General features: G+C 33.8%; 1 protein-coding gene across 10 annotated transcripts in view; it reads right to left on the bottom strand.

The window, feature by feature from the left end:
- The window catches only part of ANKS1B (ankyrin repeat and sterile alpha motif domain containing 1B), a 1,022,908-nt gene that overhangs the window by 837,825 nt on the left and 172,601 nt on the right, over window positions 1-12,482 (bottom strand). The window lies entirely within an intron of this gene.

Raw genomic sequence — 12,482 nt, 5'->3', positions numbered from 1 at the left:
TGGTAGGTAGGGAAGGGGGAGGGGAGAATGAAGCAATGTGGTGCCTGCAATCAGCTCAGGTCTGCAGGCTGGGAGGTGCCCCAAGGAAGCTGGGAAGCTGGTGCCCTGTCTGCAAGAGGCTCACTGCTCAATGGCAGTGGCCATCTCTGGGGACTGGTATTGGCAAGCCTCTCAGGAGCCCACCAGCAGTCCGACATACAAAGGAGGGGAAATTTAACCGCTCCACCCACCCTCGTCACTGGTCTCCAAGGCTCTTAGGGGGGCTTTCTCCTTCCAGTTCTCCTCCCCAACTTCTTCCTGTGGAGTCTCCTGTAGTTTCAGACACCCTTCCTTCCAACCCTCATCCAATCTATGTTTGTCTGCCTGTTTATTTTTTTTCACTTTCTTCTAAAATCTGTCTTTCTTGGAGAGAAACTCTGGCTGGCAGTTTTTCCCATCAGCTATCTTGCCTAATCCCCCAGAATCACCTTTTCATTTTCCCTGATGAAAATACAGCTCTTTCCTTTCTTAATGCACTTCCATAGAAAAGCTACTGTGTGCAGGCAACATACCAGACTCTGAGATATAAAAATAAATAGTTCCTCTTCTCATTTTCTATAACACTTTCTACTATCATTTGCTGGAGTCTTTGGTAATATATTTTATCACCCTGTATTTAATTATTTGGTAACTTATCTGCTTCCTCTGACAAACTCCAAGCTCCTGAAAATATGAAAACTACTTCATTCATTTTTTATCTTCCTCAATATAGTAATTGGTACACACTAAATGTACAATTAATGTTTATTGAGTGGATGAACTAAAGCAATGCAAAAAAATCAGCTTTAAAACAAGAGGCTATAATTTTAGTTTTTCAATGTACAGTGAGACTTTTAAAGTATATGAAATATCATAATGTATATTTTATGGAGAATATTTACACTAAATTATTGGTAAGTAATAATATTTTACTACTATAGTACTGTACTACTATTTCCCAACATACCTTTTTATATGCAACTTATAATTTTGATAGTTTCAGAAAACATATTGCTATTGGAACATTACTCAATGTTACTAAAGGTATGACTAGAATTCCTTTTGTCATCCACACAAAAATATTTATTAAGCACTTACTATTTTCAAGGGACTTGGTCAACTACTATGTAAATTGCTTACCATTTATACTTCATTGTCATGAAACACAGTAACAATTATATAACAGGTAAAGTACGTCATGTGAACTTCTCTTTGTCCTTAATTTTAAGCCCTAGTCGGACCCTGTGGCAAAAGAACAATTTCACTCAACATCCTATTTCATAACTAATATACTTTAAAACAAAGACTAACTGGTTGTTAAAATATATGATTGCATAGTACACAGAGTATAAATTCCGTTGAAGTCAGTTTTCTTTTTTTCATGTGAGATATTATACTTTCAAATTCTGGAATTTCCATTTAATTTTTTTAATAGTTCCCATTTCTCTTCTGAGAATCTCCATCTGTCTAAAGAAAAAAATTTGATCTGAGCTAGAGTAAGGAAGTTTCTATATAAAGAAAAACTTGAACTACACCTTGGAAAATGAACAAGATTTAAACAAACAGAAAAGATGGGAGAATGCAACAATGAGCAAAGACACTAAAGAAGAAATGCCTATATTTAGGTGAATGACAAAAGAACAGGATGTATTGGTGAGAGGATGGAATATAATAATAGAAAGAAATATCATTGGAAGGAGGGGCAGGAACAGAATGGGAAGATCTTGATATTCTTGAAATTCAAGAAGAAGAATATGGCCACCACATATATAATAATCAAAATAAGGCCCTCATCTATTTCTGATCATAAAGTTACGGAATGCGAACTCCATTTCAGGAAGGTTCATCTGGCAGTGTAATACAGATGTGCATAAGAGACAGTGACTACAGAGAAAGGAACAAACACTGGTTTTGTACCTTCCGTATGTCCGACACGCTGCTAAACCCATTTTACCCAAAATATACTTCAATAGGAAACAGTGAAAGTCTAAGGCAAAATCTGAAGGTTGGCTACAATTATGGAGTAATCTTTTGCTGATACATAGAAAAACATACATAAATGATTGAATCAGAAAAAATATAAATAATAAGCTACCATTTGTTTAGTGTTGAATCTGTAGTGGCACTGTGTCCAGTATTCATTCTTTACCTTTATCTTCACAATCCTACAAGGTATTATTAACATTATTATTATTATTACCATTTTTTCAGACGAAAAACCTAAAGATCAGGGAAGTATTTACCTAAGAAGTAGAATTGGGATTCAAACACAAGTCTGTTTGAATTCAAATTCCTGTTGTCTATGCTATAATGCCACTCCGAGTTACAAATATATGCTATTGCAGAAATTAGCATAATTCTTGAATACAAGGACTCAGTAAGTTAGCGAGGATGATAATCACTATGACAGTAAAGACACTTTAAATGTTTTGGAAAGTGGCACTGGCCTAGGTTTTAAAAGTAGGATTATAGAATCAAGGGCAAAAAGGAAATATTGTCCCAAGGCTGGAATAGACCAATTTCAGCAATAAAAAATAGATGACAGAAAAAGATATGTCAGTGTTTCTCATTTATTCCAGGAACAGTCCATTTTCACTTCAATGATCCCCACCTCTCTCTGGTTCATTTCCCTTGCTCATTTTAGAGCCTTTCATTTCCTGTCAAAATTCATGTCTGTGACTATTCCATTTTTCTCCATACTAAGACTTTGTTTCTCATTATTAATTATTCGATAGCATAGCCTGGCAGTCATCAACTCAGTGGAACTGTTGTGAAACCGTAAGCAACCAAAACTTTTGAGCTTTCAAAAGCATAGATGATAGAAATAAGAATTCTGACAAAGCAAAGTGAAAATAACATCAATTTTAAAAATCTAAGCCTGGGATTGAAGTAGGCCACACGGTATTTTTCCCACCTGCTGTTATTGACTTCGAGTCTATCATAGAAAATCCCAATTCTTCAGCTGTTAGGGGCTGAATGAATTCCAATATTCTTTAGTCGTGGCCCAAATGGTCTCATGATAAAATAGGTTTAGAAGCATGAGCAATTTCGGCAATTTTTTCTGGGTTACTAGTCCACTATTCTATTAGAATTAGTCTGCTCTTCAAGGTGAAAAACATTTCCCTGGACACGGAGATAAGTGATTATTGCCACTGACACGTCTCTTTAGGCTCAGGCTCTCAAATGATTTCCTTTGGCATTAGGCAGCAAAATGGGATTCTTTTATAATAGTAAGCTGTCCAAGGCCTCACTCTGAAAGAGAACCTAGAATTCCCAGATGTACACCCTTGAAATAGAATTTCAAATTAGGTGCATTGTGGCAAATGAACAAGGTAAATGTGAAAAGTGATTAAATGTTGTCAAAATTTAACTTCATCATTACCTAGGAAGTGAGGTTAAAAGAAAGTTGAATTATTACTAAAAAGAACATTACAATTAGCTCTTGAGCATAAAGTATAGATTCTCAGGAAAATCCTAATAGCTGAGTTCTTCTATTAGGAAGTTGAAATTCAATTTAGAGATTAAAAAGAGACTGGGAAGAACAAAAGCATCAAAACAAAAATTGACTAATGTTATATCTGCAGAGTATACAAAATGATAACTTTGCAAACTTCATAAAATTCAAAATATAAAAATTTAAAATGTTTTAGGAAGAGAGTTTACTGCGCCTTTGTATACCTTAATAGAATACTTATTATATTGAGACATATTTTAAGAATGTGCACACAGTAATATTATGCATCAGTGGGGTACATCATACTGTGGAAGAATCACTAACAATTAGGAAAAAAACAAGGTGTTTACCTAACCCCATTTTTCTTAATGATTAACTAAAAAAAACTGCTTTAAAAATAGCCCATCTCAATTATATAGCAAGTATAACAGGGATGAATTCAAAAAATGTTTATCACAGAAATATTGAAGAATTTGAAAATTAATAATATAAATAAATACTTTCCTATTTTCTTATATTTCCTTTTCATATGTTATCAGGAATCAAACATGGTATTTTTAATACAAGATTTCCTTATTATCAGTGAAAGAAATGTATTATTTCATAAGAAAAACATGACTTGATCTAAGATGCTAGTGATCTTATGCTGTGAGGAAGTCAATAATAGAGCTTTTCTGAGTATTTTGTCTTCAAAACAAAATAGTGAGGGATTCATTATTTGAAAAAAAATCAACCACTAAAGGATATTCTTCTAAAATCAAAAGACTTCATCTTAGAGCTTTTTTCATAGGTCTGCACCAAAATGCAGGTATTAAACAGGCTTTTTGAAGCCCATAGTCTGTTATATCAATTCAATAAATGTTTATTAAGCATGTGAGTGAAGAACTATGCTAAGGATAAACACACACACACACACACACACACACACACACACACACGGAGATTAGTATTTTTTCTGTCATCAAGGAGTTTATGAGCAAAGCCAAAAAAAGATTCATGCATAAATAAAATAAAGCAGATTATAGAATTTACATAATATATTTATAAATAAAACATAACGATTCAAACAGCTGGATCTAAAATCCAAATAGGAGGATCAGAAAAGGTTCTGTGAAGGATAGTTTTCAATAAGTTGAGAAGGTAGGGAAAAGAATTATTAATATATATAGATGAAACTAAAAAAACTGGATAGAAATAAGGAAAGACGAACATGACTGAGGGTAATCTATTTTATTGAAACATTATATTTAAGAAATATCCAATGTCTTATATCTAACACATTACTAGGGGATAAAGCTGGAAATACATATATGATGAAGCTAGAAATTGAAGGATCTTGAATGCCTAAGTTAAAAGTTTATATTTAATGTTTGCAGGGAGGGCCAGTGCTAGTTTTGAGTAGGACAGTGGCATGATAAGAACTGCACTTAAGGCATATTCATTTGGCAGCAGTGCTCAGAATAAACTGGAGCAGATGAAGAGAAAAGACTAGAAGCAGGTAGACAAGAGAGAAGGCTCTTGTAAATAACTCAGGTGAGAGATAATGAGGGTCTGAACCTACAAAACAGCAGGAACAATGAAAAAGTGAGAGTAGGTCAATCTGGAAGACAGTAATGAAAGACAGAATGACTTAATGGTTGGGATCATGAGCTTGTAAAACACTGGACCTAAATTCAGATCCCAGATTTACCTTTTGGTATCTTTATAATCTTAGACAAATTATTTTATGCCTGGTTCCAAAATTGAGGATAATAAAACCTACCTCATGGGATTGTTGTGAGGAATACAGGAGATAATGACTTTTAACATTCTTACACAATGCCTAGCATGTAGGTAAAGCTTAGTACTTAAATGCTAGCTTCTATTATTATCATTATTTTCAGAGATTATAGTTTGGTAACTGTTTATTGGTTTTTAGCAGCTACATCTCACTATTGGCTCACATAGCATTTGTGGTCATTTAAACACCCCAGAAATTTTGTATGAACTACTTCTCCAAATTATCTCTCTCCTGTCTGGTATTTATATCATTGATTAGTTTTAGGAATCCAAATGCAAGATTTTATATTAACTCCTACCAAATTCTTACCGAATTCTCCTACCGTTTTTACCTTGAGCCAGGAATTTCAACCTATTGAGATAATTTTTCATGTAAGTTCAATTATTAGCCATATTTTCTAGTCCTGCTTAACATCTGCAGACCTGATTATGATAAATGTCTGGTTTTCTTTTTTCCAAAAGCAAAATATTGACTGAAGCCAATCCAAGAACAGAAGATTTTAGCATTTCACTAGAGAAATCCCCTCTACATTGACATTTTGTGACTATTCAAAAGTTTGGACAAAGTTGGACAAAGTCTGTGAAACATAAAAATCTAGATGGCATGTCTTCAGCAACACAAAGAAGAATAAAATAGCTCTCTTCTACAACTGACAAAAAGTCACAGTAAATATTTATTTTAACTGATGAAGAAAGTAAGGCATGGGAATATCGAGTAACTTTCAAAGGTCATCTTGCTAGTAAGTAACAGAACTGAGGTATAAACCCAAATCCGTATGACTCTCAATCTCATGCTCTAAAATAAGTTATTTCCCTAAGATAAATGGTTGAAATTCCCATCACACTTGGTGGGGAAGACCTCTCCTTGTATACTATAATTCATCTCCAAACAATTAAACATGTTTTTCAGTTATAATGGCTTATTTACAAGAACATATGTACTCTCACAGGTAGGGTTTGCCTTTTTATGTATTTGTTCATTCAGTGAACTTTTACTGAGAGATCATTACATGCAAGGCACTGTACCAGGCATGGTGTGGTTACAGAGATCAATGAAATAAAGATGCTACCATCAAGGAGTCTATAAGGAGTAAGAAAATAAAAATGTATATACTTATAAGACAAAGTAAAAGACATGTGTCATGAAAGGTAAAAGCAATTGTGTTAGTTCAGAAGAAGGACTCTTATTCTAGAAGCCATTTATCTCAAGAATTTTTCTAGATTTACTACAGGTAATAAAAATACTTCCTGAGAATAGGAACAAAAATCCTACTATTTTTGGATTTTTCCTTGCATGTACATATAGTACATATATGTGGTTAATGCTATTGTTTTTGAAGTAGTAATATAGGTCAACGGAATCCTAGTTGGACATAGTCCCTAATTCCCGGGAAATCTGCTAGGAGAATCCAAACCTTGGCTGAGTACACAGCAACCTTGAGATACCACTTCCAAAAAATTTGTCCAACTACATAAGACATGAATTGTTGAAGTTAGAAATTTTCTTCTGAACCACTGTATCTATTCCTAATGAGACAACAGTTACCACTGCTTAAGATTTAGTGCCACTATAAAAAAATTATATATGCTAAAGAATCCATTCTAATCCTATGAGAAGCAGCTTCTATTTGTGTTTTGGAAAAATTCACTTCTTAAGGTTCTCTGAATCTGGTGGGAATTGGATGAGATAGACGACACTAAAGTCTCTCAAAATTCTGAAATTGGTACATTCTTGATAACAAGCTCTAGAAATTGAATTAGAATGTGTTTGAAAGTAAACTTTGCTTCAGAAATACCATTTTGTTTGTAAGCAACTAATCTGGCTGTGCTGACCTTTCAGACTTGACTAATTTTGGCACCAAATTTTTGGAAGTAGGGACCCCCCCACACACACAGAAAATGATCTCAAGAGGAGCTTGGCTTAGAAACTGAGAATCTTTCAAGGTGAATCTTAAACTCTTGAAATACTAAAATATCTCACACTTCAGAGGGCTGACATATCAAGATTCTGTGTTGGAAAAGAAAGTGAAATAACAGAAAGGCGCACAATGAAATGGCACAAAACCTGCCAATGCAACCCCTTCCAAACAGAAGCTTTAGATGCTGCTTGTGCCTAGGTTCTCCCTGAGGAGAAAAAAATATAACGCATTTTATCCTTCATCCTCTTATTCATTTCTTGGAGATATAGGCTGATGAGCCAATAATGCTTTTTCTATTTTAAATCTTTAAAAAAATGTTCCTGACACTTGGATCCTGAAATCTGCTCTAACAATCTTTATGTTATCATCAAATTTCTGTATGGCATGATATGTTTACATTTAAGAATTGTGTATATTGTTTATACACATGGAGAAAAACTGAATATAAGGCTTGGTAAAATATATAAAGAGAACAGGAATTTTTTTCAAATTATTTTATATTCTTTCAAAAACCTAAGTTTTAGGAGTTGATAAAGAATGTAAAGATATTTATATTTCTTCAAAATTTACATTCTAGATTATATAATATCCTAATTCAACTTAGAAAGTGGATTTAAAACTGACTTTTGAATTAAAATGTATGCAAGATAAAACGTAATTTTAAGTTGAGCTGGCCTCTATATTAAATGTGAAACTTTCAATTGAATACACTCAATCATAATAAGAATTTAACTTCTTAATTCACTTATATTAATAAAATTGTTCAAACTACCATCTCACAGCTAATACTTTAATAAAAAACCAAAAATCTCCGATTCAAAAATAAAAGTTCTTACATAAGATGGCTGATTTTGTATTTTAAATTACTGAATCAGAGTGCCCTCTATTGGAAGAAAAAAGGCAATAGAAGCTACACTGAACTGAGAATAGATAAAAGAGCCTAAAACTCAAGACACATCATTAGTATGTAAAAACATGTAATAATATGAATGCTACAAAATATACTTCCATTTTTATTTCTCCTAAGTTGCTTTTATACTTCAATATTACTTGTCATATTACAATGAACAAGTTGGATGTTTTATATCCAAAATTAAATTTTAACTGAACCCAAATGCTCATCATTTAAGCCAGTAATATGAATAACAGATTTTTTCCCACATTTAACATCCCAATATAATATAGAAATATTTCTAATTTAGGACTGTTGTTCAACTACAGTTTAGATTTTTCCTGATGATAACTTCCCTGCTATGAACTGAAAACTTCCCTGCTATGAACTAGATGTTTGTGTCTCTCTGCCCCCCAAATTCATATGTTGAAATCCTAACCTCCAGTGTGATGGTATTGGGGAGGGGGAGCCTTTGGAACATGAATTAGGTCATAAGAGTAGAGCCCTCATGAATGGGATTAGTGCTTGAAAAAAAAAAAAAAAGACACAAGAAAGCTTGCTTTTTCCTTCTCTGTCCTTTGCCATGTGAGGACACAAGAAGACAACAGCCATCTGCAAAACAGAAAGCAGACCCTTAGCAGACACCATCTCTGACAGCACCTTGATCTTGGGCTTCCCAGAGGCCAGATCTGTGAGAAATAAACATTTGCCTTTTAAACCACCCAATCTATGGTAACTTTTTAGCAGTCCAAACTAAGACACTCCCTAATTCAAGAAACTGCTAGAAGCTCTTACTCTGGGGAATTGGAGAAATTGGTTGGACACTAAGATCTACGAGATTTACTAGAGCTCAAAAAATTCCATAATTGTGTGGTGTTATCAAAACTTTGGCTTCCACACATTATCTCAGACCTGAATTACCTTAGTAAAGTCCTGGCAGATTTCTGGTTCCCTAAATCAAACGTGTGCATGTGAGAATAACTTGGGGAGCTTTTTAAATGAACAATGCTCAGACCTATCCAAAATGATTTTGATTTAATCGGTCTGGAGTGGTACCTGAGGGTATCAGTATTTATTGTTTAGAGTCTCTCCAAGTAAGGCTAATGCACAACCCATTGCTGAGAATCATTGCTCCAGTCTCTCCCCAGACCATCTGACATATAACTATGACTTTTATCTTCCAAAAATGTCACCTGCATGAGGACTCCCCTACTCAAGAGCTTTTTCTCCTTAGCAGCAATTTTAAACTTCTGACTAGCTTCCCAATCTACTAATTTGCCTTTGTTCTCTGATGATTTAGTTCAGTGGTGAGGGGGACAGCTCCAGTCCCAGACTGCCTCCATTCAGATCCTGGCTCTGTAATTACTAAGTGAATTCACTTCCACACAAGCGTGAACTTGTGAGAATCATAAAAGCTTTCCATGCTTCCCTTTTCTCATCCGTAAAACAGGAGAAATACCACCACCTACCTCAGCATTATTGTGAGGATTAAATCAGTTAATATAAGGAAAGTGCTCCGTAAGTTTAGGTATTATCATTACTTATGCAACTGTATTCCCCACCACTCTCCAAAACCAACTCTCATGGTAAACCGTTCTCCTCAAATTATATAGTCATTTTCACCTCTGCAGTTTTGCACACATTACTTCAGGCAGGAATCTTTTCTCATTCATTCATTCGACACAAGTGCAAGGCACATCTCCCCTCCCTGCAGAACCCAGCTTAGTCTCTTCCTACCTCCGTGAAGCCTCCAATGCACACCTATAAATCTTCACCAATCGCTCCCTTTTAAAAATGTTCTTTGGCCACAGGGTAACTTACTATGAGAAATGTAGCTGGAAATCAAATGCACTGGCTCTGAATTTGAATCTTAGCTCTGCCACTAGCCAGCTGGGACATGTTCTAAATCTATAATTCCATAGTTAGGATTATTTAATGTTGCCTTAAGTCATATAAATCATTAGAATAGCAAATAGCAAGCAACTAATAAATGTCAACTCCTATAATATAGATTTGTTGTTTTATATGTTAGTCTTGTCTACACACTGTGATTGAAAGCTCCTTGCAACAGATGCTTTGAACTCCTTGAAGTCAAGAACCAGGTCTCATATTACTATTATAAATCCTATAACTCAAAACATGAGAATGGCCATCTACACTGGGTGACCTATAAGTACTTAAATTTTTTGCATATTTTGAGAGTATAATTCATAACAATACTCTGGAAAAACATTTTTGGTGAATGGAAACAAATATTTAACAGAACAAGGAATGAACATAAATAAAACACAGACTACAGAGAATGGTTAAAAAAAAATTAGATTACTTTTTAAACATTCAATAATATGTTTCTATCAGATTCATCATCTGAAAGGCCAGTTCCAATGATGTGTTTTATCTGGATAATCCTTTATCTCCCAAATCCTTTATATTTTTCTCATTTCCTAAAAAAATAAATACTAAAATTCTTAGCCTGACATTCAAAATCATCTATGGCCTGACCTCAACCTAGCCTTCTAATCTTATCTTCCATCTTCCCCCTTTGTAAACTCTGTTATTCCAAATAAATAGAACTATTTTCTCTTACTCTGATATTTCATCTGCTTTTCTGCTTCATAACAACCTTCAATATTTTATATGACAGTAGTTTCAAAGAATACTTTTTTAAAGGTTTGTCACAGGAACAAACAGTGGTGTAGGAAAGTGTGAGCTCAAATTTCGAGAATTTAAGTTCTATTCGGGAGCATTAATCTCTCTCTCGCCACCATCATAATACAGTCTTTGGCTTACAAAAAATTCTATCTTTTTCCCAAACGATGTCATCCTCTGGACACCAAAAGTCCTTGTCATCACTTCCTGAAAAATATAAACTTGAACCTTGGTCTCCAAGCAGCATGTGCAGACCCCAGGGCATACAAGGTACTCACTGAGTAAAAGAAAAAAACTAGACCTTCTATTTTATATTTGTTCTTTTCCTTTTTCATGCTGAATTTCTTCTGTAGTATATGTCTCATAACTTACATCAAGTATTATTAGAATAGTAGCAGGCATATATAATTTATAAATAGAGATGTTTGCCCAAAATCTGTTTACTAATGGTACACATAACAAGAAAAGTTTAGAAACTACTGGTCTTGAAAATTAGGATTTTCCAAAGATCTGTGGTTTGAGAAGTAGAGGAACAAAAGTTGCCAGTTTGGAAAAATTTTTACGGATGGATCTAAAAACCTAAATACCATGTACTGTTTATGTACAGCAAATATGTTTTAGGTTCTAACTTTGAAGGAAATGTTAAAAGTAACTGATTTGTAAATTAGAGATAGCATACACTTGTTTTAGAGTTTTAAACAGAGAATTTTGTCTTAACATTAAAGTTACTGCTATAAATATTTCATTAGCATAAAAATTTCATTTTGTAAAACCTACACGTAGGTTTTTTTTTGAGGTAAATATGTATTTACTTCAATACATATATAATTATTCATAAAAAATTTAGGGGGGCTAATAAAGTGATTTTTTTATTAAATGCAAAAGATGGTAGAGCAAAAAAACAAAATGAATCAAAAAAGCAGTCCTAGGAGGTAAGACTAGCCATGGAACTAGATTAGCAAGTGCTATCATGGGAAACAGTTATCATAGCTCACTTTAAGTAACTAAATTAAGTAAATGTTCCCATAATGAACAGTCACTATATTAGTAATTTTTTTAGTTTTCATAAATCCTTATAATTATATAAATATATAAATTATATAAATTCATTATATCCTTAAGACATTTCACTCTATTATTGGCTTTTGAATAAAGCATAATAGTTCTGTAACAAATTAAGTTCTAAAGTGAGTAAAGGTTTCATATCATAACAATGTAATTTCCTTTAATATCAGTACATACTATAAATCCTTCCTCAGTAGGACAGAAAGTAGATGTACAAATCTTAATTTTAATCTGATTGATTCTCTATAGCTCTTCTTGCTATTGTGTTAATGTAAAAATCCAAATGGGGAAGAATCTCTAATTCATGCTTTAGATTCTAAGCTTATAGAAGAGAATGCTCTAGAAACTTGCATTATATTATAAAACTCCACAGGATGAGCAGTCCACAACATCTCTCCTGCTCTGACTTAAAAAGTGACTGAGGAACTATACACATGGCTCAGCTCTTTCGTCTTAAAGATGGGGTTAGACCAAGTTCATAGAGAAAATGGAAAAGACAGGTAAAAGGAAAGTTTTCTTCTTTCTTTGGAAACCAATATCATTATGGCGAGTAAAACAAAAAGAACACAACCAAGAAAACTGAATCCATGTGTTAGGAGAGTGTCTAATAGTAGAGAGACCATCACGAACTATTAATATAAGTGATTTGTCAAAGCATTCCTTCCCCTGCACATGCAGTGAGAATAAAACCCCAATGAACACCGGG

The sequence above is a fragment of the Microcebus murinus genome, chromosome 10 (assembly GCF_040939455.1).
Source record: "Microcebus murinus isolate Inina chromosome 10, M.murinus_Inina_mat1.0, whole genome shotgun sequence".
Lineage (NCBI taxonomy): Eukaryota > Metazoa > Chordata > Mammalia > Primates > Cheirogaleidae > Microcebus > Microcebus murinus.
This window is presented reverse-complemented; position numbering and strand designations above follow the sequence as displayed.